This window comes from Ceratotherium simum, chromosome 13, assembly GCF_057802395.1.
Source record: "Ceratotherium simum simum isolate JZ-2026a chromosome 13, ASM5780239v1, whole genome shotgun sequence".
In the NCBI taxonomy this organism is placed as follows: Eukaryota; Metazoa; Chordata; class Mammalia; order Perissodactyla; family Rhinocerotidae; genus Ceratotherium; species Ceratotherium simum.
In genome coordinates, this window is record NC_141912.1 from 20,174,613 (window position 1) to 20,200,596 (window position 25,984).

The 25,984-nt window shown below is 38.6% G+C and overlaps 1 long non-coding RNA gene across 1 annotated transcript in view; it reads left to right on the forward strand.

The window, feature by feature from the left end:
• The first annotated feature begins 1,272 nt into the window (after positions 1-1,272).
• LOC147915384 (uncharacterized) overlaps positions 1,273-25,984 on the forward strand; it is a 388,885-nt gene continuing 364,173 nt past the window's right edge. Inside the window, exon 1 of the long non-coding RNA XR_015553987.1 lies at positions 1,273-1,493. This is a non-coding gene — a long non-coding RNA (uncharacterized LOC147915384). The remainder of the gene's footprint in view (positions 1,494-25,984) is intronic.

The window sequence follows — 25,984 nt, forward strand, 5'->3', positions numbered from 1 at the left end:
TACCAAAGGCTGCAACAATAGAATGCAGAAGAGGTTTAGGTTGTAAAGGATTGGACTCCTGTGTTTGTGGTCGAGGGAGTTAGAGCAAACAGGTAAGAGTTCTGAAAGTTTTCTTTGAGGCTGGGGTAGGGTGGAGGAAGCCACAGGTTCCTGACTGTCAGAGATGCAGGGATGGAGGGATGGGGCCTGGACCACTAGTTAGAGTCGGCCATCCCGTCCGCCCCTTTCAGTTTCCCGACCCACCCAGAATTTCCCGACCCACCCAGAATAACCTAAGCTGTGCCTGCGATCCATCATCGCCTCTCTCACTTTACCCCCTCCCCCCATTTCAATGTGTTTGAATAGAATGGGGAACGTGAGCCCCAGAAGCTCCTCAGACCCAGCAGTCCGCCCCGCCTTTTGTGTTTTAACCTTTTGTTTCTATCTGCCACGCCCGCCCAAAAGAGGGATGGCTGTTGCTGCTTCTGCGGGCTGGAGAGGCAGCGCAATTCCCTCCGTGTTTATAGGCAAAGGGAGACTCCCTAACTTTGTCTCCCAAGTAGCTTCACTTCTCAGTGTTTCTAGGTTGGTTCTTGCTCACATGAGGCAACCACTCCACAACTAGTAAACATCTCCACTTTATATGAAATTTCTTTCAGCGCTTTTCCACTTTACCATAAAAGTTGTTTATCTGTCCTGTCACTTGGTTCGTAGAAAGACATTTAGGGACAGAAGTTGGAGGGTTGTTGAAAGTGGGCAAATGTAGGATGTTGTAGCTGTTAGGATGTGTTTAAATGTTAGGAATGTGTGGGACAGCCTTCTTGAGTTCGACAATGCAGATTTAGGTCATTATTTTCAGGTATGTTTTTATGGGATCAGTCCAGATACCAAGGTAATTTATCACGGTCTCTACTTTCTTCTTCTATCCCTACCCAAGAGCTAGAGGTTTTCCTCACACCCTTGGACTTGCCCGTCTTTTCAATTTGACAAGACCAATGAAACATCAGACTGAATGTACTGATAATAAATGGAGGAATCATCCAAACAGTCTATTTTAACTTCTTAAAGTTATGATTTTGTACAGTAGTATCCATTATTGAAAACTTGCAGCTAGAAATGATTCAAGTGCCAGAACTATGTAGTTTTTAATTTTCACATTAAAGACTGAAATATATTAATGCTATGGTTACTTTTTTTTTTTTAGAAACTATGTAGAATGACTTGGAAGCTAACATTAATTAATTTCAATTGTATAGGTATAATTATTATTATCAGCATCTAGAAAGCGTCATGAGGTGCATTGACCTTCTCCATACTGCATTGTTCTTACTGGATCTTTCTATCAGTGAACATTATGGAAGTACCAGTGCAACATCAAGTCATTTCTGGATGAAAAGTTATCGAACTTCTTCGTTTGGAGTTACTTAAAAGTTAAAATGTCGGGATTTTTGATGATGCCTTCTCTATGTGGATTACTACAACTTGATCACTGGGAATTCTCCGCCTTAAAGAAGGTATGTTTCTTTTTAAATACTCTATAAGCGCTTCATTTTTGGGCTGGTGCTTATGCCATTAGAGAATTGTCTAGTTATTTTGAGCTGTTGCCTGATCAGTGATTTATGACTTCGGATTTCCTTGTTTTGAACTGGTTTTTTGTAGGTTCATTTTCATTTGGAATGATGATTTGGGTACTTCTGATGAAGTTTTATTAAGTTTATGGTATGTTCTTCAGCATCAGCACATATAATGCATGTGGATTATATAGTCACTAAGGAAAGTTGTGGAACAACGATGGGTCCGCTTGGCAAATGTCCTATTTTATTTATGATTGATTTTGTTTTTAAGTATCGCAGTGATTGTTTCTATATTGGCAGAACTTTAGTGGTTTGCATTGTTTTTTTTCTCTTTTGACATTTTATTTTGGTAAACAAAATCGAAAAGTGGCCAGAAATAAGTCAATTCCTAATAACTGGGAGTTAATATAAAGTACAAGTTCTAGCAGAATGAAAACTTGGCTATATAATAACAACAGAGGCTGTAAATTTACTTAATCTTTATGGTATACATCAAGTTTTTATAGTGGTCATTAAGAGTCTCATATTCCTTCTTTTAAGTCTTACAGTTCAGTTTTGTTCATCTCTGTGAGAAAGCAGTTAAAAGTTCACATAAATACTGTTGGTAATATAAAAAGTATTTTGATACCATATTTACTTTCCTTTTCAAGCAGTTGTTTGCCATGAAAAGTGAGAGTTTTCTTTGTTTAAAATAGGTTGCTTTTAAATGACTTAAGTTGTAGGATTTGATCCTCAAAATGATTCAAATTCAAGGTGGTTTTAAATCCTACAGATGCAGGATATCGTTGATATATTACCGTAATTGAGAACTGTTAAGGTCTGGTCAAAGAAGATAATTAGAAATTGGAAATGTTTTTATCCTGCTATAAGCAAATTATTATGATTTGCTTCTTTTTAGTTGTATAAACTTGGACGAACTACTTACCCTTCCTGGACTTTAGTTTATCATCTATAAAGTGAAGTTTTGGTTAAAGAAACTTTAAGAAATCTTTTAGCTTTAAGACTTTGTGATTTGTGGATTGTTCCTATAATTAAGGTGCATCCTCTCTTGTGAAGTTTATTTTTAAATTGTTGAACAATAGAGTTACTGACATGGAAAACTTCATGTGTATTAATAACAATGATTTTGTATGAATGCTTAATTCAGGGCATATTCGTTCGGGAAATATGCTTTAAATTTTCTGTAAAGTATACTTTCGGCAAAGTGCGCTGTTTGGAAATGTCAGATTTCCTCAAATGTTTTCGACGAAAGTTTATCTGTTGGAATATTTTCTGGGGGATAGAGCGTGCAGTATTATTTGCCCACAAGTGTTTTACCTACAAACGTCTGAAGTGAATATGTTCGAATTTGTTCTAATGGCCACCCAAAGTTGGGCTCAGAGGTTTAGAAACAGACTTTGGAATGAAACAGAATGAGTTTGAATCCCAGTCCAGGGAAGGACTCACGGTGGTACCTTGGCCAGTTTACTTGATTTTCTTGAGTCCCAGTTTCCTCAATTGTAAGTAGGGATCATAACACTTATCCCATGGGATTGATGTGGGAAATATATATTTAAAAAGCATATATGTAAGAAAAAACATAACAGAGAGCCAGGCATCTCTAAACATAATAAAAAGTACTATTACCGTTCACAATGAATTAGTGACATTTTGATACTTCCAACTTTTCTTTGTTGACTGCCTTACAAGTTTCAAGCCACTTTAACCAGAAGTATTCACTGAAATATTCAAAGTCAATTTGGATAGAAGTTTTCACATAATTAAATACATTTTTCTCTGAAAATATGTTCTGTTCAATTCTTTTATCCAGTTAAGTATGGATTAATTCACTTCAACAAACATTTATTAAGTCTTGCTATGTGTAAGCATGTTGCCGAAGGTCATGACTTCATCTTGGAATATGTGGCCCTTCCATTTCCTTACAGAAATTTCTATAAATTGAGATAATAGCAAGTTTCTAGAACTGATTTACTCAAATTCTCTATTTTCAATGCTATCAATGATGAGAAGACTTAGAATATAGTTTTAAAAATTTTGTTCCTTCACTTTGCAGCTATAATATAAAGTGATGGTTCACTGGTTTCTTGATGAGGAAATCAAGAGCTATAGCACATTTTCTGATATTAGTTTTTATAGAATGATCTTTATTTAAATAAAATCTCACAGTATAAACAACACTTAGAAGAATAGCATATCCTTGTGATATGAAAGTCTTGGATTTTCATATTCTAGATCTGTAATTTAGCAAGATACATTGCCTTCTCTGAATGATTGTTTAGTTGGAGGAATTATATTCATTTACCCTTAGGAAGTTTCTGATGGGAATGTTAAGGTATTACTTCTTCTCATTTGTAATTTACCAGCAGATAGTTGCCTAGAGATGATAATGTTAAGAAGAAAAATATGGAATAAATATTAAAGTGGGAAAAGATTTTTTTTCAGATATATCCAAAACTTTCTATTTGTGGACAACATTTTTTTAATCAGCAGATTATATATCATTAATATAGCAACTACTAATATAATACTTTGTAATTACAGAGTTTAAAATGATGAATTCTTTTAAATTTTTCTATATGATGTTAATTCTTAAATTATAACCAAATATACTTAATAACTTTACTATAAGTATCAAATTATAGTCTTGCTTATTTAAAACTGTTCATTGATGTGGATTAGCTTGAATTACTGAAACCAGAACAATTACCAAGGTATTCAAAATAAACTTACATGGGAAGAAAATCTAAATATTCAGTTGTACCTTCTAAAAATGATGAATATAATAGATACTAAATGTCTTATAAGTAAATAAAAAGCATTTATTTAACTTTGAACTTTATAATAAATCTAGGAGGTGATCACTGAGTATTTTATTGTATTTTGAGTATGATGTCTACTTATTTATTTGCTATGAGTTTCTTTAGGTACATTATGTGCTCCCAAATTTACTTTGATCTCTTCTTTATGCCCTCAAATTTGCTGATTTTTAAATGCCAGCCATTTCTAAGTACTTTGATGGTATTTCTGCCCATTATTGAAGATAACATGTTTAGAAATCATGAATTTATGAGGCCTACTTTGTTCATTCATTTTTTCCTCTTTCGTGCTTTTAAGTAATATTTATTTAGTGCCTTCTGTGTGCTAGGCATTGTTGTAAACACTGAGGATACAAAAGAAGTAAAAACTCCTGCACTCTTGGAACTTTTACTAGTGACAGTAAAACATATGTTAAAAGGTGACAACTATTACTGAGAAAAATAAACTATGGAAAGGGGAGAGGGAGTAGGAGCGAAGGGGGTTGCAATTTTCGGTGGGATGGCCAGGGATACTCTCATGGAGAAGGTGACATTTGAGGAATGATATGATGGAAGTGAAGGAGCGAGCTACACGATATTGGGTGGGAGAGCATTCAGGCAGAGGCATGGCAAGTGCCAGGTATTTTAACAGAAAGCAAGGACAGCACAGTGGCTGGAGTGGAGTGAGCAAAGGGGACAGTGGTAGGAGATGAGGAAATAGGAATATGGTGAGTGGATCACGTGGATCCTTAAAGGCCATTGTGAGGACTTTGGATTTTTCACTGAGGGAGGTGAGATACCATTGAAGAATGAATTTTAAACAATGCTTGACCTGATATAACTAATACTGTGACAGGATGACTGTGGGGTGGGTTGAGACCAGATCAAAGGTCTGCAAGGGCAGAAACGAGGAGACCATTTAGGAAACTATTTCAGGTATCAAGTGAGAGGTGATGGCTTGGACAAGGGTATAAATAGCATGGCGGTAGTGAGAAGGGGTTGAATTCTGAAGATATTTTGGCTGGAGGATTTTCTGGTGGAATGGATAGGAAGTATGAGAGAAAGAGAGGAGTCAGGTATGATTCTGAGATTTTTGACCTGAGCCTCTAAACAGATCAAATGTCTATTAACTGAGATGAAGGTGTGGGCTTGGGGTAGGGGAGATGGGGAACTCAGCTTGGACACATTAAGATTAAGATACTTTTTAAGCATCTAGGCAGTTTGATACACAAGTCTGGTTTTCAGGGAAGAAATCTAGAGATAGAAATTTGTGAGTTGGAACAAATTGTGTTGTTTAAAACCATGAGACTGGATGAAATCCCCAAGGGAGTGAGTTTAGAAAGAAAAGATGCTTAGATACTAAGCCTTGAGGCCCTCCATATTTAGAAGCGGGTAAGATGAGAAGGGGCTGCCAGTGAGGTGGAAGCCCAGTGAAAAAAGTGTGTCCAGGAGGAAGGCAAGATTGTGTTAAGAGCTGAGAGATGGAGCAAGATGACAAGTGAGAATAGACATTTGGGTTTAGGCATTTGGGAGGTCAGTACTCATTGGCAGTCTTGGCTAGAGCAATTTTGGTAAATGGTGAGAGAACACATATCTTTTGTAATTTATGTGGTCCATTACATACCTTTAAAAGATCTTATCTATTCTAACTAAAATTTGTCAGTACTTTATAATTGATAAAATGCTTTCACATATGTTATCTTAGTTAAGTCTCATAGTAGCCTAGGAGAGATGGGGTGATAATACCTATGTTTATCTTACAGAAGAAGACATTGACATTCAGAAGTTAAGTGATTTGCCCAAAGTCACCCAAATATAAGATAGAGCTATCTTTGAGCTTCCAACTGTTTGCCATTCACAATAGGGGAGATAGTAGTAATAAAAAAATTCCAATATAATGTGATAGAGGTGTTAATAGCAGTATGTACAAAATATAGAATTAAATCAGGGGAGGGAATGATTATCTTTTGGTGTCAGGAAAGACTTTCCTGACTTGGGATTTTAAAAGTGCATAGTATTTTAACATGGAGTCAAAGGGAAGAACATTCTAGGCTTTGAAAATATGATGTGTGAAAACATGGAGGGATGAAACATGGGATAATAACTGGAATGTACGTGAGATGCTTAAACCATTTGGTTCATGCTGAACGTGAAGGAGAGTGGATGAGAGATAGGCTGGAGTGATAGCAAGTTCTAGTTCAAGCTTGGATTGAAATATGGTTTTAGGGCCGGCCCCGTGCCTTAGCGGTTAAGTGCACGCACTCCACTGCTGGCGGCCCGGGTTTGGATCCCGGGCGCGCACCGACGCACCGCTTCTCTGGCCATGCTGAGGCCGTGTCCCACATACAGCAACTGGAAGGATGTGCAGCTATGACATACAACTATCTACTGGGGCTTTGGGGGAAAAATAAATAAATAAATTTAAAAAATTAAAAAAAAATATGGTTTTAATAAAACTACTAGGTGCCATCTTAAACGTACCTCATGTCACATAAAATAGTTATACACAACCCAGTTAGAAGTGCCTCAACATATATACATCACAACAAATGCATTGGCTTAGTCAATTTGGGCTGCTATAACCAAATGCCATAGACTAGGTGGCTTATAACCAACAGAAATTTGTTTCTGACAGTTCTGGAGGCTGAGTAGTCCAAGATCAAGGTGCCGGCAGATTTGGTGTCTGGTGAGGGCTGCCTTCCTGGTTCATAGATGGCTGTCTTCTTGCTGTGTCCACACATGGTGGAAAGGGCAAGGGAGCTCTCAGGGAGTTATTTTATAAGGGCACTAGTCCCATTCATGAGGGCTCCACTCTCATGACCTAATCACTGCCCAAAGGCCCCACCCCCAAATACTGTCATATTGGGGATTAAGTTTCAACATATGAATTTGGGTGGTGATACAAACCTTTAGTCTATATAGCATGCATATTTTCAAAACTTCCTTCAAAATTAAATGTATGTGTGAATCATATACCACTTAAAGGGCTCTGGTGACTCTATTTCTAGTCTGACATCAATCAGGATGCTTTTGGCGTCAACTAAGAAAATACTTAACCAAAAGTGGCATACTTAACCAAAAGTGGCTTAAAAAGTAAGGATTTTTATTTTATTTTACTTTTTGGTTTTCACATTAAAGAAATTTGGAGTAGGACTATTCCGGGGCTGGTTAATTTAGCCGCTCAGCAGTGTCGTGGTTCCTGGTTAGCTGACTTGCTGCTTCTGGTCCTGAGATAGCTGCTGCAGCTTCAAGCATCATGCCCCCATTTGGGAACCTGAGATAGGAAGGGTTGAATTCTTGTCATTCATATATATATGTTTTTTATATTTTAAGTGTACCCTATTCAATTTTTTTTTTTAGGTAAATGTACAGCATTGTGTAACCATCACCATTTTTAGAACTTCTTATCACTCCTAAAATAGCCCGTGTGCCCATTTGCAGTCAATTTCTCTTCCCTCCCATTGGTCTTAGGCAACCATTAATGTACTTTCTTTCTGTCTCTATAGATTTGCCTTTTCTAGACATTTCACACATAAATGGAATTATACCACTGATGATCTTTTTGTCTGGCTTCTTTCACTTACCATAAAGTTTTTGAGGTTCGTCCATGTTGTAGCATGTATCAGTAGCTTGTTCCTTTTTATTGCTGAGTGTTGTTCCGTTATATGGATGTACTGAATTTTGTTCTTCTATTCACCAAATAATGGACATGTGGGTTGCTTCCATTTCTTAGCTTTCATGAATCATGCTCCTACGAACATTTATGCATACGTTTTTGCATGGGCATATGTTTTCATTTCCCTTGGGTAGGTATGTAGGAGTCAAATTGCTGCATTGTATGGTAAATTTCTATTAAACTTTTTAAGAAATTGCCAAACTGTTTTCCAAAGTGATGATACCATTTTATAGGTTTGAGGGTTTCACCAGCAACGTATGAAGGTTCAGTCTCTCCACATCCTGCCCTTTTATATCTTTTTAAGAGTGAGGAAAACTTTGAATGAAGTCCACAAGACGACTTCCCAGTGTAGCTATAGAAGCCCATGACAAAAACCAGTCACTAACAAGGGGAATGTGATTACCCTGAGAGGCTTAGACTGATCAACGATACCCTGGGCCTGGGAAGGGGCCCATAATGGCCACTGGTGCCCAGTGTCAGAACAAAATTGAAGGAGGATGGCTCTTGAACAGGTAGCCAACAGAGTCAGTCATATGTCTGCATGTCAGGTTAAGGACGTATGATTGATTTAAACATAACAAAGTAGAGCCAAGCGCTATGTTTATATAACAATTATGATTTAAAAGGCAGCCACAGACTCGAACAGAAATAATCCATTCTATTGGAACTCAGGTTATTCTCTGCTTATCACATTAAGAATTTACGAAAATTAACCTGTCCAAACTAATAGCAAAACAAGTAGAGCCTTGGTGAGTGACTCTGTGGGCAGTTGCTAAGCCCCAGCATTCCTTTCCTGTGAAGCACCATGTAACTTTTTTGGCATTCCAGTAACAGTTTTTTATAATCTTGGTTAAGTGTAAGTTAACAGCCACCAAATCCTTGGCTTAGGATATAGAAAGATATTTAGACTATGTTAAGTGTTGGACACTTGGCAGCAACTTGAAAAAATTATTTGAGCTTGGACGAGGAAAGAAAAAAAGCAAGACTGTATTTTCATAGTGCTACCTTATTCTTTTATTAACTCTTAAAAAAAAAAAATATATATATATATTTTGTGTGTGTGTGTGTGAAGAAGATTAGCCCTCAGCTAACATCTGTTGCCAATCCTCCTCTTTTTGCTGAGGAAGACTGGCCCTGGGCTAACATCCGTGCCCATCTTCCTGTACTTTATACGGGATGCCACCACAGCACAGCTTGATAAGCCGTGTGCAGGTCTGTGCCCAGGATCCAAACCTGTGAACCTCGGGCCGCCGAAGTGGAGCATGCAAATTTAACCACTATGCTGCCAGGCCAGCACCTTAAAATATATATATTTCTTTTCCTGAGGAAGATTCCCCCTGAGCGTTATAACATCCGTTGCCAATCTCCCTCTTTTTGCTTGAGGAAGATTTGCCCTGAGCTAACATCTGTGCCAGTCTTCCTCTATTTTGTACGTGGGTTGCTGCCACAGCATGGCCGCCCACCGGTGGTGTAGGTCCGCAGCTGGAAACCAAACCTGGGCTACCGCAGTGGAGCACATGGAACTTAACCGCTAGGCCACAGGTCTGGCCCTGTAAAGTATTTTTTTATTGTGAGGCGTAACATACGTAAGGATAGGTAAGCCCACTGTATGTGTAGGTTATTGATGCTACTCTATGTTGCAAAATCCAGAACATGTGGGTCATCATGTTTATTTCAGCGGAATGATGGAGTTTCAAGTGATTCATGCTTAAAAGTTGCTGAAATGCTGAAGCAAAAATTTTGTAATTAGAATGTAGCAATAAATAATTCTGATAATTTAGGCATAGTTACAGATAATTGAGGCGTGGGAGTTATGTTTGAAATTGATTTCTATGACACTCCTGCTCTTGAAATTATTTTCTGTTTTCTTTCTTCAAATCTTAGAGGAGGTACCAGTATAAACTATGATACTTAGAATTTTGTAATTATAGTTTTAATACAAATGTTTTGAATTATGCAGTGACTTTAAAAAAAACAAAACAACTCTAGTAGATCTCTCATAATGGGTAATTTCATTTTACAGATGAAGAAAGCCAAGAAGAGATTAAGTTTCTTAATTACTGGTCTTACTTTGTATGAAGTATACATTTTAAAATTTATAGTTCAGCGTTCTATTTCTCAGAGAAGTAATAACTATGACAGACATTTGTGCAGCTATATCTTATACATCCTCTTATTTGTTTTTCACTTGAATCCTACGTAGTAGGCATTAGTAACATTCTCATTTTACAGGTGAAGAAATTGGGGTTCAGAGAAGAGTCTAGTCCAAGTAATCAAACCAGTAAATGGAACAGCACAAATCTAGTTAATTAGGGACCAGCAATGTAAATGAGGACAAGAGAGAATATCCCGTTGAGAGGTCCCACTCAACTTGATAATTTTTCTAGTATCACATTGATATGATTTACTCTTATTCTGCAAGTACTGTGAATGTATTGTGAGACCTAAACATTTAATCAGGCTTAAAAAGAGGACGATCTGCTCTGCTGGTGTGGTTTAGATTCCTGAGAGGTTGTGTTGCAAGCAGCAATTGAGAAGCTGGAATGATGGTGAAACTAGTCAGTGTTCAAGAGTTTTACCTGTCCAATTTTTATGGGATGTGTCATTATTTGTAATGAACTTCCCAAAGATGACACATAATGATATTCATAGGATCCCCATTCTGTAGCAGAAGAAAAATGGTTTTCGGATCATCTTTTCATCTCATTTCTTCAAGTCAGATGTCCAAGAAGGAGCTTTGGGCAGGCTTATAATTCCTAAAAACTCTGAATATAAGACCTCCCTGTGGCTTCACCTTGCTTTGTCCCTAAGCTTAGGTCTCTGTCTCTCTCTATATATATAATGACAAGGGATCTATATACATGACAAGGGACTCTATGCAGTGACATGCTCTAGTCCTATTCTGGGCTGTCTGCTTTGGCGAGCAGCTGCTCTGGACTGTGTTGAGACTCTAGGGACCCTTCTTTTCCTTTTCTGTGGGGCCTAGGCCTGGTCCATGCCTTCCTTCACCTGTCCCAGGATTGGGTCTTACTAGCCTTCTGGATATTATCACTCTGATAGGGGGATAAGACGTCTTCTCGAAAAGCTTAGAGCAGAACTGGGCCAAGCTGTACATGCTTCGCTTCCTTTCCTCTGGGTCTGGGTATACCCCATTTGAATCTGGCCTTCGATGGTTTGTGTGTCTTTAACTGGGAGACTTCCTGAGTCCCTGCTTTTCAGTACTGGCCTGGGAGGAAGATGAGAACTTAATCCTCTCTCAATATGCTACACCAGAAGCTCTCTTGCCTACACGTTTTGTGGCCCTCATTTTGTGCCCCTGAGGCTCATTTTGGCCTGTTCCTACATCTTCACAGCTCCTGTTTGGGTTGAAGGGTGAACCCTAGATATTACAGTGAGTGAGCTAGGCTGTTAGAATGCACAACTGAGACCCTTTCACATTCTTTCATTGGGATGCAAGTAAGACGTGGAAGAAAGTTGTCTAAAAACTCAGAACACCCAAAGGTGAGCAGTTAGCGGCTCTCTGTCCTTCTGCGGTGACCCCGTGTTTCTGCTCCTCATTCTATTTTGCCTCCACCACAAATTGACATTCTGGAGAGCTGTCTTTTCCCTTCTGCTCCCTTCCTTTGGAAAAATATCATACTGCACTAGCACACCCAGGATGCTAGTTCCTAATGGTGGATCAGTGTGGAATGGAGAGCCCGTTAGGGGTTGGCACAATTATTTATGTGACAACGCTGCTGAAACACTTCCTACTGTGTTTGGCCTCAGTGATTAGAATAAAGAGGTGGTAATGTAACAAAAAATTACTAGCGTATGTTTTCAACTTCTTTTATTTTTTGCAGATTAGTATAGTTCAAAGAATAAATAAAATTCACTGTTGTCATTCTGTCTTTGGGATCAGTAAACCTTGGTTCTGTCGTAATAATCGTCAGCGTTTGTCTCAGCATGGGAATTTGGGTGAAAGTTCGTGGAATGTTTTTCTTCAAAAATTTCTGTTGAATTCTGCCTGACTCTGAAGCCAAATTCAAAATTTTCACTTGACTGTGATGATTAAACTACTAGACCTAAATATATTGTGTAGGTTTCTAGCCAAGTGGCTGTAAGAATATATTTGAGATGCAAGCAAACAAGAGCAAGAAGCATCATGTTATCATTATCCTAACTCCAAGTCCTTTCTCTGGCTTGGCCTCCTGCGTTCCCAGGGCTTCTGTGTGCTGAGGCTTCCAAAGCCAAGGATGGGTTGGCTAGCTCTGGCTTGTTAGTCAGATCACGTTTGGAACATAGAGGTCGATCCTGGCACCCAGAAAGGGGGCTCAGACCGTGAGCATCTTGTGGTCCCCATCTTATTTTCTGACTCTTGGCTCTGCTTCAGTTTAAGTCGTTATTTACCTACTGATTTAACTTAGTTAGGCACCTTCCACGACTTGGTGTGCAGATTCAAGTAGTTGATCTCTGCATATCCTGGCGTTTTGTATTCCTCCATTGTTTTGTCACCGGCCTTGACTCTGCCTGGTCCTATCCTGCTACTGCTTCTTGCCCTTGATTCTCACCTTCTTTATACCTCAGTCCTCAGAGCTGCCAATCTCAGTGGGTCCTGGCTAACCCCAGGGGTCTCAGGTTCTGCCTCTTGTTCTTATGGAATAATCTTGGATCTTAACATGTTGCTAAAAAAAAAAAAGTCATCCAACATATTTCCATAATCAGAACTCTCCATTTGCCATCACTTCTGCCCTTCTCCAGGGCATGGCATTGATTCAGATGCTGAAAATGACATCCCTGAAGCATGGTGAAATACAGAGCCTCTCAGTCGTCTAAAAAGGATTAAGCCGTGCTGAGTACCATTTCTATGTCGAATGTATCTTACTGTTCTGATTCTTTGAAAACTGGTGACAGATGAATAATATATGTGGTGACTCTTTATTAACCAGACTATTTGATGAATCCACATAAGGAATTGTCACAAACTAGCTAAAACAGGTTAGCCTTGCTGGGAGACCTTCTGGAGTGATGAAAAATAGTAGGGCATTTTATTTGGAGTTGCGTTAAATCCAGAATGAGCAATATTTAATTCTAGGCCTAAATTATAAGTAGCTGTTGATTGAAACTCTTTTGCTAGTAAAGTTGGATGCTTCAGAGAGGGTAACTGGATGCCTGGGTCCAGTGGAAGAAGGGAGAATTTTCATGGTATGTTCTTGTGTATCTTTTGAGTTTTGAAGGATGTGACTGTCTTTTATGAGGATGAAAGGAAAGAAGGAAGGAAGAGAGGGAGGAAAGAAACTATTAATTATAGGGAATAGTAGATCAATTAAATAATATTTCTAAGTCGTATGCTCATGTAAAGCATTTTGCAAAGCTCTTGGGACATAAAAGAATATAGTAAAAGGCACTCCTCAGAAATTCCTATAGGCTAGTCTTCAGGGATATGATTCTAAACCCGTCAGCAACCCCATAAAGTAGGCATTATTTCCACATTTTGCAAGTGAGGAAATGGAAACTGTTAATAGTAGAGCTGGGAGTTGGACTCAGGTGTGTCTGACTCCGGTCACTGTGCTATGCTGTCTATCTTAGTCAGCTTGGGCTGCTATGACAAAATACTGCAGACTGTGTGACGTAAGCAACAAGCATTTATTTCCCACAGTTCTGGAGGCTGGAAGTCCAATATCAAAGTGTGGGCAGATTTGGTGTAAGGTAAGGGCCCTCTTCCTGGGTTGCAGACAGCTGCCTTCTTGCTGTATCCTCACTTGGCAGAGAGAGAGCTCTGGTCTCTTCATTTCCTTATAAGGGCACCAATCCCATCATGGGGGCTCTACCTTCATGACCTCATTCAAACCCAGTTACCTCCCAAAGGCCCCACGTCCAAACACCATCACATTGGAGATTAGGGCTTCAACATGTGAATTTTGAGGGAGACACATTCAGTCCATTGCACTGCCTCTCCAACAAAGATATAGCATAAGGGGTCTGTAAACATTCTCTAGTATCACCACACTGATCGGGACTAGACTTGAGCCAAACTGTCATGTAGGGGAAATTTGACTGCTACTGTCTATAGTTCCCACCCTCTCAATCCCCCTTTCTCCCTATGCTGTGTTCTCTCCTTCCCTTTGTCCTCTTTCCTTTTCTTGGTCATCCAGAGCAATTGAGTCTCTCAAGATGTTATTCCATCCATCCATCCATCTACCCATCCATCCACCATGCATCCACTACACATCCACTCATTCAAATATCCTTTAGTACCTATTACATGTCAGGACTGGACTAGATGCTGGGGATGCATAGTTAAGCAAAACTGGGCATGATTCCTGCCATCATGTAGCTTAAGAGGAAAAGAGGTGTCTGTGTGTAAATATACTTGGGGAACTCTATAGTCTATGCATATTTTCCTTTTGGAGGCTCACCAGGCCCCCTTAGCACCCTGAGATATCTGGTGGTTAGAGTTTAACTTTTTGTTTTTAACTCTTGAATATGGAATCACAGTCCCCTCTGTTTTTTGTTTTTTTTTTTCCCATTTGTTTTTGTTTTTTAAAACTCATGGAACATTCATTAACAAAACTCCGCAGAACTAATCTCTTGACAAATATCTATTTCTGAAATAATGACTCTGAAGTTTTCTTTCATGAAGACTCAGTAACTTCATAATTTGATGTATAATCCACTACAAAATAATATTTGAATTTAAATGGTGGGCTTTAGTCCAAAGAAGAAATGTGAGGAATTTTAGGCACTGTGACGTGTCCCGTAGTGTAATAATTTGGGGCAGCAGAAACTTTTCTGTGTCTCTCAGGTCATATAAGGTAGTTGCTCACTACAGCTGTGAAAAGACTGGCCCCGAGACAAATAACAACAACAACCATAAAAACAAGAACAGCAACAAAAAAACTGTACAAGATCATAATGGGATGGAACAGAAACCTGGAGGAGTGCAGTAAAATAAAGATGATGTAAGCAGGAGACCATGAAAAACAGCCAGAATGATAAATACTGTAGTGCTGAGAGTGGCCCGTCATAAGCTCACAAAATCATTGGAGAACATCTGAGAGAAGACAAGCAGAGCCTTGTCCAGTCCCAGGAGAACCATCCCAGCTTAGGCAACATGGGCCACATTCCCTGAACTCAGGCAGAAAGGTTTTTGATACCACATAGTTCAGCACCTCCTTACACTGCTTTGCTTGGTTTTCAGTCATTTCAGTTTGATCCATGGTCTCCCTGCCTCCCCATAGAGGCTGGGTGACTGTGGGCTGGATAATGGCCCCCCAAAGAGATTGGGTCCTAATATCTGGCAATTGTTACCATATGAGGAAAATGGTCTTTGCAGATGTGATTAAGTTAAGGATCTTTTTTTTTTTAAACGATTTTATTTATTTATTTATTTATTTATTTATTTATTTATTTATTTATTTATTTATTTATTTCCGCCCCCAAAGCCCCAGTAGATAGTTGTATGTCATAGCTGCACATCCTTCTAGCTGCTGTATGTGGGACGCGGCCTCAGCATGGCCGGAGAAGCGGTGCGTCGGTGCGCGCCCGGGATCCGAACCCGGGCCGCCAGCAGCGGAGCGCGCGCACTCAACCGCTAAGCCACGGGGCCGGCCCAAAGTTAAGGATCTTGACATGGGGAGATTATCCTGGGTTGTCTGTGTGGACTCCAAATCCAATTACAAGTGTCCTTATAAGAGAGAGGAAGAAGGTGATTGTCCCCACAGAGCAGAGCGGAAGGTGATGTGAAGATGTGGCAGAAATTGGAGTGATGTGGGCACATGCCAAGGAATGCCAGCAGCCACTGCAAGGTAGAAGAGACAAGGAGCAGATTCTCCCCAAGAGCCTCCAAAGGGAACATGGCCCTGTCAACACCTTGATTTTCGACATTGGCCTCCAGAATCAGGAGAGAATAAATTGCTGTTGTTTAGGCCATGGAGTTTGTGAAAATTTGTTACAGCAGCCTTAGGACGCTAACACAGGTTGTAACTCTCTGAGGGCCGGGCAATGTCCTCTCTGTACTTGGCTTCTTCTCAGTATGCCAGACTTCTACACACAGGCACTCAAATACTCGAGTACTTGAACTGATTTCTTCACTGGTTCAGCAATTCAGAGCCTGAAGACTTGCGTTTAAAATTTTATTGGAAGAGAAGTGAGACCGGCAAGATCTGGGTATTCATTTGCAAAAAAAGGAATTAATGCCCCTGAGGCTTAGTCTCTTACAAGTTTATTGCATCTTGAAGCTTGGATTTACACTGCCTTTTAATGTAGCAATTTCCTTTGCTATGCCGGAATATTAATAATACCACCAAGAAGACTTCGTCTAGCAGAACAAGAAAGGCAAGTCATTCCAGGCAATGGTTTGATGTCTTAATTAGATAACTACCTTGGTGCTTGCTTTCTCGTCTTTTGCACTGACTGTATCTAAATGACAGTGTTCCGGGATTTCTGGATCAAACACAAAATGTCTTCTGCTCAAGTCTTCCATGAAACGTAATTTTGAAACTATGAGCTTGGTTTTTACTCAAGCAGAACCCTTAGTGTATTTACTGGAACTTCAGCCGAATGGGAACTGCAGTATCATGTTCTCTGGGAAATATAAACAGTTTGTTTTTACATATAGAGAAGCTGCAGAAAAGAATCTGAAATCTTGGCCCAGTAGACTGGCGTGGTGGTGAACATTATTCTTTCCAATATTATGGCATTTCTTATGGGCATTTTGTTTTTCTCCCGTAGGGAGCCAAGGTCTCTTCTAGACCATTCCTCTAGGATCACACTTACATGTAAAGCTAAGTAGGAGTTAAAATAAATTGCTAGAACGTTTTACCAAATATTATTAAACTAATGGCAAAGGAAAGGGAAATTATACACCATGCAGCATTGTGGTTACTCTGTTGATGATTTTGCTTTTGTTGTTTATATGGAGCATAGTGGTTTCTTTCCAGATTTACTGTGAGATTTATTTTTTTTTAGCATTCTTGATACCACATAGAAATGTGAATACACTATGGGACTTTGCAAGACTTAGCAGATATTTACAGTAGTATGGCTAAAGTGAAATCACAGATATTCTCCATTTTAGCTATGCAGGTGGGTGGGGTGAGGAATAGATTTGGAAGAGACCATTTTCCCCATTGAATTGAACTTGTATTTGCATGATTACATTTTCTTCTGGTTAAGGTTGAAGTTGTCATTAGACAGTTTTAGCTTGAAGTCAACCCACCTTACATGTCCAATTAATGAAATCCTTGGATTTTTGTTGGCACCATCCCCTTCTCTCTCTGCATATTTTAAATATGGTCCAAATGTGGAGTTTTTACTACTAATAGCTATAGCCTCATTACCAAAGTATAAAGTGGTATGATTGGGACTTTGTCCAACAGGTTCCTTATGAAATTCTCTAGAGACAGGCCCATGTTCCACACATTGTATTATTTTGCTTGGGACATAGCAGTTGGTCAATAAATAACTATTTGACTGAATGAATTAATGATTGAATAATGCTTAAAATCCACAAGTTTTAGTGTCAGCAAAGCCTTAACGAGCAATTTAGGTGTCCTGGCTCACATATCAACCTTGTAATTCATCTTGTGGTGAAGACGAGCACAGAAGAGTGTTCTTAACAGTTTATCCAGTGCTATCCAAGAGAAATATAATGTGAGCCACAAATGTGAGCCATATATGTAATTTAAAATATTTTAGTAGCCACATTAAGAAAGGAACAAGAAACAAATGAAATTACTTTTAGTAATATATTTTAACTTAATATATTGAAAATATAATTTCAACATGTAACCCAAATAAAAATTATTGAGATATTTTACATTCTTTAGTCTTTGAACTCCTATGTGTATTTTGTACTTAAAGGACATCTCAATTTGGCCTCGCCTTATTTCACGAGCTTAACAGCCACATATTGCTAGTGGCTACCATGTTGGATAGCGCGTGTTTATACCATCTGGAGGCTCCTATTTTAAGTAATTATTCTTGCTAACTAGATGTAAAATGCGGATTTTATAAGCTATTGAGTGGGATACATGTATAGTCCTGTCAATGAACTGATATAAAAATTGCATCAGCTGTGCAACTGAAACAAAATTTACAAAATAAAAAAAAATCATCATTCAGAGATTGTGTAAAATATGTAATGCCGTTTAAATTTGAGGGTCCATGCCAAGCGTCTGTTGCTCTGGGATTCAGGTTTTCACCTGTGTTAGTGTGGGGCAAGTTACTTATCTTAAGCCTCAGCTGCTGCTTCTGTAAAATGGGGATACTGTTTGCCTCAAGGTATAGAAATAGCGTTTGCAGAGGGTTTAATGCTGAAGCACCAAGTACTCATCGTTAGCTGGAATTAGGACTCATTTAGTATTTTCTTTTGCACATGAAACTCTGGGGAAAAAATGGGTGATTTCTCTGCTATATTTGCCAAAGTCAACTCCCTGTGGTAGCAAGAACTTGATGTGATTATTTGATGAAAATAAGATAATTGACATTTTGTTTAAATCAGTTCAACATGGGCTGTGACAGGTAGCTCCTGTACAGGGGCTGTGGAGGATGCCAAGAAAATACAAGACTGTATTTCCTGTAGGTAGGAAAACTTGGGAGACCCTTAGTTAACTTTCTTGAGCTGTTGAACTGAATTTGGAGACTCCATTAATGCGTTTCCATGAAACATATACCAATATCAAGCCAAAATTTATTAGCTAGCGGGGAAAGGTGATCATGGTAGAGACTTCATTATAGATACATCCTGACTTTTCATTCTACATAAGGCTTATTTCTCCCTCTGCTCTTTTCTGATTTTATAAATTTTGGGAAGATGAAATTTAGGATAAGAAAATGTTTTTAGCCATTGTTTGTTTACCTTGCTTTGGGTAAGGGTGAAACAAATAAAAAGAAATCACTGGAGATACTAGCTAAAATTTCTTCTAGTATCTTACCAAAGCTCATCTAAGCTTGGTCAAATACTTGTTTTCTTGTTTTTAAGTGATATAAATATGTTTGGAGTATAGGACCTTCTCTGGTGCTTCCTAAGAATTTTTGCATAACTTAAGTGCCTTTATTTACGTGTAGTCATTGATTCTAATTCTAAGTATGATGATCTTCATTGTAAAGGGTGGGTGACCACGAGAGGTCTGTTCTTGGGAATCTGCAGTCAGTTTGCTGCTGTTGTCACTAATAATTAAGCAGTCTTCGATCTTCCTTCAATTGTGGAAAAACACTCATCAAGGGGAGAATTTATAATTTCACCAATACTTGACAAACCCTGACAGACTTAGGGAGAATATTGTGATTATTGAGGCTGGTGTTGATTAAGATTCTTCTATTTTTAATTTTTTTAAAACCTTTGTCTGGTTGGTATCAAACCTTGGCCCTCACACAGTTGGACTTTGGCAAAGAACTGTTAACTCTGTGGTTGAAAACAGAGCTCTAAAATGTTAGTAAAAGCAACATAACTTTGCTAAATATTGTCTTTTCCAATAAATAAATAAATATGCTTTTTTTTGCTTTTCATATTTACGTAACTTGAAAAAAATGTGCACAAAAATACACAGAACTGGCCCTGGTATTTTTTCTGTTGTGCAACATGGATAACTGTTTAGTTGAAATAGACAGCCATTTAAATGGAGAAAATAGAGCCACTCTTAGTGTTTCTTTTAAAATGTTGCTGTTAAAATATTTCAGTACTAATGATGGTGAGTCTAGATTACTGTGAATGCAATGGTTTGGTTTTTTTTCTCTGAATCATTGGTTGTAAAAACCGTATATTTGGCTTCTTTTTGAATAGGTGAAAAAGTTGGCGAGCCTAACATTTTCTTTGAAGGAAATCAGTCTGAGGGTCCCTTTTGCTGTGAGGTCAAGGGCATTTGATTTCTTTTCTGATCTTTTCTTTGACATAACCCACCTTAATGGAAATGTTGGAAACTCTTTTCTAAGAGCAATTTTGTACTTCACTTCATCTCGTGTAGGATGCTCACAGAAAAGGAAACCATCTCTGTAGAAGTCCTGGAACAAATTGTATCCCTGTGGTTTTGAAGGGGTGGTTGAGATAGGTGCATATTTTCCCTCCTGTGGAAATAAGATAATCACTCTGCAGTTTTCCTATGAGTCAGGAAGTAGTTACAAAACTGTAGATAGCATATCCAGCTTCAGAAAAATGAGGTAGTTTATGTGGGGGGGAGGGGAAGAAGAAGAAAAGAGCAGGTGACTTGAAAATAGAAATATTTGTTTTTCCGTGGTTACGTACAAATCTGGTTTCTCCTTTATTTTGTTTGTAAAGAAACCTAATGGGTGTGAACTGCTTCTTTTTTTTTTTTTTTTTTGGTGAGGAAAACTAGCCCTGAGCTAACATCTGATGCCAATCCTCCTCTTTTGCTGGGGAAGATCGGCCTTTCGCTAACATCCATGCCCATCTTCCTCTACTTTATATGGGACGCCGCCACAGCATGGCCTGACAAGCGGTGCGTTGGTCTGCGCCCAGGATCCGAACCTACGAATGCCGTGCCGCCGAAGCGGAGTGCGCGCACTTAACCGCTGTGCCACCAGGTCGGCCCCGTGAACCACTTCTTTTTATGGTGATTGTGTTTTTTAAACCTCTGTTATGACAGTGTTGAGAATAGAGTAATTTCCCTCCTTGGACCTGAGCTCTGTTAATCATTTGGGAAGAAACCTCTTATCGTCCAAAGAGCGAAGAGGCAGGTCTAGCTGATATTTTCAAACCTAGGAAATATTTATTACATGAAATATTACTCAACTGATGGGTTAGCAGGAAATCCTGGGATAAGATAATTTCCTTCATGATAATGAGAAACTATATCTCAATTGCTTTTCTAGAAGGCGTTTTGTTTTCATTTTGTGTTTACTGATCCTGGATTCAGTTTTTATATGAAAATGATGATGATGTTGAATACCAATGGTACTTTTTTAGCTGAGGGATAATTGGTTTATTTCATAAGTTAACAGAGTTCCTTTCCCAACAATAACTGAGTATAGAGCCCTGGATATCAGTCTTTATTGAGCTAATAAAGTTTTATATACTTGCTCTTATAAGCTTGGTGCGAAAGCCCTGACGGTAGGGTGGATAAGTTTATTTAACACAGATTTCAAATATCTTTCTTCGAAATGAGGCAAGGGCCCATTTACTTATTGGTTATGATCTGTGGAAGCACTTCAGTTGATGTTTTTAACATTGCTTGACATGCTCAGAGATGGTTCATTTTGGAAGGTGTCCTTGGATTGTGAGAGAGGTGAGAATGGTTCTTTCCACCAAAGTTGAGTGATTTGCCCAAGGAAAAAGTAACAGGGCTTGAGATGAAGCTTTGCCCTACTATGCAGACAGTGCTCCTTCCTTGTCTTTATGACTCGGGTGGTCATCCAAGGGAAAGTGGAATCAGTTTTAAGGAATATTTACAATTAGTAGAATTGAAATTTTCCTGAAAGGCTTGGTTCCTCCACAATTTATCATGGAAGAATTGGTTGGGTACCCACATTTTTGAGCATCAGAGACTTGCAGTAAGATGGCTTACAAATGTTGAATACTCTATAAATATTATGTCTATTCTGATATGCTAAGGTTTTTGTGCATTCCACTGCATGCAGTAAAAAGCAAACCACTCAAACTCCATTAATTATTAGGGTTTCTTGCAGGCATACGAGAGCCACTAAAAGGCACGGTATTGCCTTCAGGAAGATCCTGACTTCTTGAAGACAGCTCTTAGCACTGTAATACTGTTGTCATCTGTTTGAGATGATCTGTGTTCTTGAAATAGAAATTCTGTTGCAGGAGCACTGGACTAATTTTGATTACTATTTGGTCATACATAATTTAATTTTGTATTTAATTTAAAAAACTACATTGCTAAAAAAAAAATACTAAAGTTTGAGAACTAAAAAAAAAAAACACAACGAAAAACCACATTGCTAAAGTTAAGTCTATGCAAGTATCCAGAATAACATGGTGATGTTACTCCCACCCCTCCCTTTCAAGGAAGGACAATATGGGTATGGGCTCTTGGCTAGTGTTTGAAAGTGATTGAGTGTCCATTAACAGCTTCTAACACTGAGAGCTTTTATCCCCTAGGCAATTTGGATTCTTCTGGGTTATACTGGATGGTCTCTAGGAATGTCTGATATCCTCTAATTCTGCAGATGGTGGCTATTGAATATTAAAAACGTATGCCTGCAAACATTTTAAAATGCTGCGATGTAGACTCCTCCTTTGTCGTTGCATCCTGAGTATGTGGACCCGCAAGTGTCCTCTGTTAATTACAGGGCTTGACATATCTAGGAGTAACCAAGGAAGATGCACTTGGTTGTGAATCACTTCCTCCCAGGCTGAAATGCCGGGCTTCTGTTTTATAGCCCTAAAGATTAAGTCCAGCAGAGGAGTCGCTATTCTCAGCACCGGTATTTTTTGCCTCCGTCAATTTGCTGATACAGCATTTGTATAATAAAAATGGACCTCTGCACCTCTTTAAAGTGCTTTAAATTTAGACACATTTATGTTTTATCAAAAGGTTAATCCTGACAAATTATTGTAAATTATTTCTGGAAGGTCTGCTACAGGTGCAGTTGAATTAATTCTGTACTATGCATAGCCAGATATATATTTTAGGAAAGATTTACTGCATTTTCTGTGGTTAAAGTAGAACTAGAAAACTAGTGATGCTGACAGTGGCACCAGGATCTTTGCCCTACTGTGCAGATAAATGATGTTCATGAAAGGTTAAATTAGAGCTTTAATGTTCCTCATTGCAGTGCTCTATTTTCTAGTGTCATCCTTTTTTTTTTTTCCTGTCTTTGTGACTATTCTTCCCTTTTCATTTTCTCTTTTTAGTGGGAAGGTAAAACCCCTATTCATTCATCTTCTGGAAAGAAGTATTCTTTGTGTTTTCATGACAGGCACTTCTCTTACCCATTGTTTCTAGAAGCAGGAGGACTTTTTCATTTCTTTGGTTCCTGGGTCATACAGATACAGAGAGGATGAAACAATAGTGGGCCTTGAGAGAGGAGTATAAATTAGCATTTCAAGCAAACAAACAAAGTATTGAGCACACACCTGCAGGAGATGGCTTGATAAATGGAACAGATAAATTAAGTAGGTGCAGACCCTACTTTAGAGGAGCTTACACTCCAAGACTCACACACGTGACAGGATGTAACAGCATCTCATGAATAAGTGCACTGACGTTTCTGAACTTTCCATAATGAATGGTGTATTAATTTGCTAGGGAGGGCTGCCATAACAAAGTACCACAGACTAGGTGGCTTAAACAACAGAAATTTATTTTCTAGTACTTCTGGAGGCTGGAAGTCCGAGATCAGTAAGGTTGGCATCTTCTGAGGGCTGTAAGGGAAGGATCTGTTCCAGGCCTCTTTTGTTGGCTTGTAGATGGAAGTCTTCTCCCTATGTCTCTTCATGTCGTTTTCTCTCTGTGGGTGACTGTGTCCAAATTTCCTCTCCTTCTATCAGTAGTCATATTGGATTAGGTCCCATCCTAATGACTCTTTTAACTTAATTACCTCTTTAAAGACCCTATCTGCAAACACAGTGACATTCTGAGGTACTGGGAGTTAGGACTTCAACATATGAATTTTGGGGGGACACAATAACAAATGGTTGGACTTATCCTTTGATAATATAACACTCGTACTTCTTTTACCATTTCAAATATCTAAGAAGTCAGAATTTTAAATGTTTTGAAGTTTCTCTTAGACTGTTCTGTGCTAATGATCTGGAAATTGCTTTCAGAGTTTCTCAACAAATTTTGAAGTTCTATTATAGCCCTCATCAATGGGTCAAATTCGATGACTTCTCATTTCTTATTTTCTGGTATTATTGGTCACTCAATACCAGTCATTATTGGTCTGGTATTGAGTAAAATAGTGAATAAAAATAAGAAAAAGAAAACATTTGAAGGGGAAAATTTTGGATCAGTCCTTATAAAGAACATCACCATCATCAAATGTTTATTGAATACCTGCCATATGAGCTATTTCAGATAGTTCTGAGGCCAGTGGAGTGATTTTTTTGTATGTCTGCTGAGCTAAGAATTCTTGGGAGAAAAAGCATGAGAATATCACCTCTTGGGTATATTTTTTTCATAAACTTTTTATTAAGTATAGTATACATAAAAAAGTACACCAGTCTTACGTGTACAATTCAAAGAATTATGGCAAAGTGAACTCTTTAGTTAAAGAATGTTGATAACTCCCCCTGTTTTTCTCAATTGCTGTTCCTCCCAGGGGTAACTACTGTCAAGACTTTTATTATCATAGTTTTATTGTCTTCTATTAACATAAATGGAATCGTACACTATGTGCTCTATTGTGTTTGGCTTCTTTTTCTCAACATTTTGTTTGTGAGACTCAACCATGTTGCCAAGTGTAGCAGTAGTTTCTTTATTCTCATTGCTGTACAGTTTTCAGTTGATTGAATATGCCACACCATGTTTATCCATTCTACTGTTGGTGGACATTTGGGTCGTATCCAGTTTTTGACAGTTATGAATAGTGCTTCTATGACTATTACTATAAATGTCTCTTGTTGAACATTTGTGTGCATTTCTTTGTTGGGATGGAGTTGCTGGGTCATAGGCATATATTAACCTTTAGTAGATACTATCAAACAGTTTTCTAAAAGGGCGTCTACCAATTTACACTTCTATCAGTAATATATGAGAATTCTGGTTGTTACCGCAGCTTTATTAATACTGGATACTATTGTCAATTTTTAGATTTTAGCCATTCTCTTGGGTGAGTAGTGGAATCTCATTGTGATTTTATTTTAAAGGTCTCTGATGACAAATGAGTTTGAAAATCTTTTTTCATCTGTTTTGATCATTCAAGTATCTTTATCTGTTTTGATCATTCACATATCTTCATTTGTGAAGCTGTTTAAAGTAATCATGGCCGTAGAGCCATCCCTCACGGTTCCCCAAAACTCTTCTAAGTCTTAAGTAGGTAAACAATGGTTTGATCTTTCTGCAAATTTTGGTTCCTTATTGCTAGGGTGAGGGGATTGGTTTGCTTGGGGCAGTTTAGGTTTATACTTGTTAGGGGAATCCTCGTTCACTTTCAAAAATGTCCCAGTTTGGACCATAAATTGATGGTCACGCTATTTCTATCCATCATCTCTTCTGCATTATTTAAAGCTCTTCCGTCTGAAATCACTGGTTCATTTATTGTATCCTTACTGAGCTCTTACTCTGTGCCAGGTTGTGGGATAAGCACTGGGATATAAAGATACATAAAGCATCCCTTCCCTTAAGGTCCTAAGTTTTGTGGAAGAAATAGATTATAGAAGAACTATTTTACCTGCTGTAGTCATAGCTCTGTCATCATCACTCTAAATTCCAATGGAGCTAGATTTCTGCAAGAAGACTATCGAGACTAATGAAGTGATTTGTTATCTCGATAGCTTGTGTTGATGATTTACAGTATGTTTTATGCTACTAATAACAACTTAGCAATTATTATATTTGGTCTGAATCACTGAGAGAATTCATTGTGTTTTCCTCTAGCTTTGTGAAGGCAATAGTTTAAAAAATATCCCTATTGGCACTCTGTCTCAAGATCTTAGTCTGTGTTGTTTATTTATGACCAGAGAATTCTGTCATCAATAGCTGCATAGAATTCATATTGTGGGCATAAGCCTTAAGCCTTTGAGTTATGGTAAGAGAAACTTGTCTTAATGAATTGAACTAAATATCTTTTTTAAAGATTTTATTTATTTATTTTTCCCCCCCAAAGCCCCAGTAGATAGTTGTATGTCATAGCTGCACATCCTTCTAGTTGCTGTATGTGGGACGCAGCCTCAGCATGGCCGGAGAAGCCGCGCGTCGTTGCGCGCCCGGGATCCGAACCCGGGCCGCCAGCAGCGGAGCGTGAGCACTTAACCGCTAAGCCATCCGGCCAGCCACAGAATGACTTTTTAAAAAAGACATTTAGGGCCGGCCCCGTGGCTCGGATCCCGGGCGCGCACC